Source organism: Macrotis lagotis, chromosome 8, assembly GCF_037893015.1.
Source record: "Macrotis lagotis isolate mMagLag1 chromosome 8, bilby.v1.9.chrom.fasta, whole genome shotgun sequence".
NCBI lineage: Eukaryota > Metazoa > Chordata > Mammalia > Peramelemorphia > Peramelidae > Macrotis > Macrotis lagotis.
Window position 1 is genome coordinate 43,806,865 of NC_133665.1, and position 4,813 is coordinate 43,811,677.

Genomic DNA, 4,813 nt, shown 5'->3' on the forward strand with positions numbered 1-4,813 from the left:
TTCATGCAAACTTGTGTCTTACAAATCTTGTCATTGCTGATGTTTTACTGGCCAAACTTCCCCCAACAAAAAACTAACAACCTTTCATTCACCCCAAAAGGTGATTAAAGGATGAATAAACAGGTTAATTTAAATGACAAAAAAGAGATGTAAAGATCATTATTAAATATGTGGGATATTAAAAGGATGTAAGAAGGGTTCTTAATTGTGAATTAAACAACAGGAGGACAATCCAAGACATACATATCTTTGTGTCACTTTAAAAATATATAGTAAGGTCCCAACTGAACTGGATAGAACATCTGCTGAGAATTTATCAGAAAACATGGATCAGAACTGAGATGGATACAAGAATGGAAGTTTCATGATCTTCCTTGTAAAAGAATCTAATCAAAATAAGAATTTCAAAGTATTCAAGTAACTTGTTGTCTTATGAAGTAGACCTGCATCATGGAGCTAAACCAAATCTTTCAGTTTCCATAAGGACAGATTCCTGCTTAACACTTTTTTCACTGCAGCATTTACATCCTTGTTCTTCAGACTATAGATTATGGGATTGAGCATGGGGGTAAAAATTCCATAAAACAAGGCAATCAGCTTATCTGTGGTCAGTGAAATTTTGGACTTGGGCTTCACATACACAAAGAGGACAGTCCCGTAGAAGATGATCACCACAGTCAGGTGGGCTGAGCAGGTGGAAAAAGCTTTGCTTCTCCCCTCAGCAGAGCAGATCTTTAAAATGGTGGAGAGGATGAAGATATAAGAAACAATGATTAATAGGAAAGGGGTCAAGGTGACAACTACATTCCCAAGCATAATAATGAGTTCATTTAGGGAGATGTCAGCACAGGCTAGGTGCATGACTGCCAACATTTCACATGTGAAATGGTCAATGACATTTTTTCCACAAAAAGGCAACTGTAAAGTAAGAATAGTTTCAAAAAGAGAATTAAGAACACCTACCAGCCAGCACAAAACTGTCAGGTGTACATAAACAGTCCTGTTCATGACAATGGGATACCTTAGAGGGTTACAGATGGCCACATAGCGGTCATAAGCCATCACAGCCAATAGGATACATTCTGTAGTTCCCATGGCAAAGGAGATTGACATCTGGGCTACACATTCTGACAAAGACAGTTTTCCTGGTTGACAGGAAATTTACCAGCATCTGGGGCACAAATGAAGATGTGTAAGAGATGTCTAAGAAGGAGAGATTACTGAAGAAGAAGTACATGGGAGTGTGAAGATGGGAATCCAGAATGTTCAGGATGATAATGACACTATTTCCAAATATGATAACTATATATATTATCAAGCATAACACAAAAAGGAAAATCTCAAGCTTAGGATATTTGCAAAGTCCCAGTAGAATGAATTCTGTTATTACTGTCGTATTGATTCCTTCCATATTTTTCTTTTTTCAGCTGCTGAAAATGAGAAGAGAATATAGAACAAAGTACTATTAGAATTTTAATAACATTTGAGCCATACTACAATGTTTTTCATAGGTTGTTATATAGAATTCTGAGCTTGGAGTCAGGAGGACCTAAGTTTAAATCTTACTTCAAATTCTTACTTTGTGACCCTGGGAAAGACATTTAACCTCTGTCAGCTTCAGATTCCTCATCTGTAAAATTAGGATAATAATAGGTTCTCCTTCATAGAGTATAAGGATCAAATGAGATAATATGTAAAACATTTTGTAAAAGTTTGTTTCCATTAAAAATTCTACACTGTCCTCCATTTTACTAGCCATACAAAGTCACTGATTCCAATGTTTTCCACATCCTTATCAATTAATAGCAGAAATATTTGCTAAAACCAATCTTAGATGAGTCAAGAAGCTCAGTAATTCAGTTTCTATATTCAATCAAGGTCAGAAATTATTTCACACTAGCAGAGAAAAAAAGAACAAGTAAATCACTTTGCAAAACTTTAAGTGCTATTGTTCTAAAATTGTGAGACTTATGGAGTTAGAGAAAGAGGTAAGATTTTCTTATAATGAGTTTTGGTGGAGTTTTTTGGTACTTCCTAAACTAAACCTATGTGGCTAAGGCACAAGTTAGAATATCTTATATGATGAGAAAAAAGTTCAGGATAAATTTCAATCAATATGGAAATTAAAAAAAAATGATTGCATTGTGTATACTTCTAAAAGTTTCTTTCATTTTGTTTCTTTCTAGAAATCTAAAATGCTAGCAGCATCAATGAAATTATTTTTTGTTAATTATAGTTTCGATGCATTTCTTTCCTTCAGTGAATAAATCATTGTTGCCCTTTCTGTGGTGGAGCCATGACTGTAGCGTGAAGCTGGTATGCTCCCAGAGCTTTTCCTCTATACAACTCTAAAAGAAGACTCTACACAGACATTAAAGCTACAGATCCCACCATAAAAAGACAAGATTAAAACAAATTTTCAACTGTAGATATCGTGGAGAATCCTCATTGAATCTCTTCAGAAAGAGGGGAAGTAAAGTGTAGCTAAGCCAGAGAGCAGGAAAGCCAGTGGAGGGCTTTAGCCACAGTGCAGTTCAGGACCTGGCAGGTAGACAACAGCACAAGTCCCAGTAGCTATAGCAAGGAGGGTACCAACCCCAGACAAAATCTGAACTCTGGGGCTACAAGGGAAAAAGACAGGATTGGGTTGGGAACAAACCACTACATAGTTAGAACCTGAACATAAAAGAGGAAACAAACCTCTGCAAAGGCAAAACCTGGGCTGCATAGACAGCAACTTGATAAACCTGGGATCAGATCTAAGCCCCCAGCAGAAGCTGAGCTCAACAATCAAAACAAGCAAAAAAATCCATAGAAAGCCACTATGTAGATAGAGATGATAAAAATACCACATCAGAAGAAGAAAGCAGTGAAAAATTCCTTAAAGGGAAGTCTCAAAGTAGTCTATGAATGGGATTCAAATCCAAAAACGTCATAGAAAAGAATTTAAAGGAAGAGAGAAAAATGGAAAAAAGAAATGAGTAAAACAGGAAAATTGTGAAAAATTGACCAAAGAAATCAACTCTTTTAAAACTAAAAATAACCAACTGGAAAAAGAATGTAACTCTTTAAAAAATAAAATCAACCTAATGGAAAAAGAATGCAACTCATCTAAAACTCAACTTGACCACTTGGAAAAGGAACGCAACACAGCAAGAAGGAAAATTAATCAACTGGAAAAGGAAACACAAAAGTTATCTGAAGAAAATAAAATCCTAAAAATTAGAATTGGACAAATAGAAACCAATGGATCTATGAGATACCAAGATTCCATTAAACAAAGTAAAAAGGCTGAAAATATTGAAGAAAATGTAAAGTACCTTTTAGGAAAAACAAACAACATGGAAATTAGATCCAGGAGAGATATTGGTCTACTAAAAAGCCAAGATAAAAAAAAGAGCCTGGAAATGTGCTAGATTAAGACAAAAAAATAGGCATTGAAACCATACACAGAACTAATCCAGAGATGCCAGATAAAAATTGCAAGGACTATCATAGCCAAATTCCAGAATTCTCAAATAAAGGAGAAAGTACTGAAAGCAGCCAAAAAGAAGCAGTTTAAATACAAAGGAAGCACAGTCAGAATCACACAGGACTTTTAGTTTTAATGATAAAGGATCATAATATTTCAGAGGGCAAAGGATCTTGGATTACAGCCAAGAATTTACTACCCTGCAAAATTCAGCAAATTATGTCAGGGAAAAGATGGATGTTCAATGAAATAGAGGATTTCCAAATTTTCCTGATAAAAAGACCAGAATTGAACAGAGAATTCAAACCAATTAGAATACAATAATCAAGAGATATATTTAAAAGGTAAACAGAGAGGGGAAAAAACCCCAAATGTTAGTCAAGAACATTAAATTGTATGTAACCCTATAAGAGAAGGTAACACTTGTAATTCTTGAGAATTGTATTTCTCTTAGAATAGTTTAAGGGCTGAACATAGTTGAAGAGATTGTACTTTGAGGATGTGGGTAGGGTTGGCTATTGTCTTTTGATATCAAAGAAGGTCAAAATGACAGCACTACATCTGAGACAAATTACAGTTCATCCTACTGTAGCTGATCAGACCAATACAATCTCAGAATACTCTATCACAAATAATCCAAGTAAACACCTGAGGGTTTATTCTAAACTTATGTATCTCAGATTTCCTTTGAGCTACTTAAGTTTTGCTTTGCTCATAGAGCTCAGTACTTTCTCTTATGAGGGCACCCTATGCTGGGTGGTCCTGTGCTAGTATCTTCCATGCTTTACAATCAATGCTGAAGTTCTTAAGGGAGTACTGGGTGTCTAGCACTTAGAGTATTTAGAGGCTCTATACATAAATAAATCAGAAGTGACTTTACAAGATTTTTAGAGATTTATAGTACAATGGGGCAGAGGGTGGAATTGTACTTAGGAGAGGTTGACATAAAGGGATTAGGAAGTGATCTTAACTTAATTCATACTCTAGTTAATCAGGGTTTAGTAACATGATTGGAATGCTAAAGGGACAGTGGAAGAGTGTATCTGATACTTTGAGGAGGGTTATAGGGTTATGGTTGGAGTACTATAGAGATGAAGGGAGGGAATGGACATGAAAACATCATAAAGAGATATGCTATGTTTGAAGCTTTGGCTTTAATGGGGAGAAGAATACTTGGGGTGGGGGTACAAATTGTTCATGAAATGATTTGTTTTTGCAAGATACTCTGGCTCATGAGGATTGTGTGTCCATGGAAGGTACTTATAAAGGAGGTAAAATATAAAGTGATTATAATTTGATGTAATTCATGACTCCCTCAAGAGTGTATTTCTAATGAGAAAG

General features: G+C 35.4%; 1 pseudogene; it reads right to left on the reverse strand.

Moving 5' to 3' along the window:
- Positions 1–456: 456 nt before the first annotated feature.
- On the reverse strand, positions 457–1,411 carry LOC141496431 (olfactory receptor 13D1-like; annotated as a pseudogene).
- Positions 1,412–4,813: the final 3,402 nt, after the last annotated feature.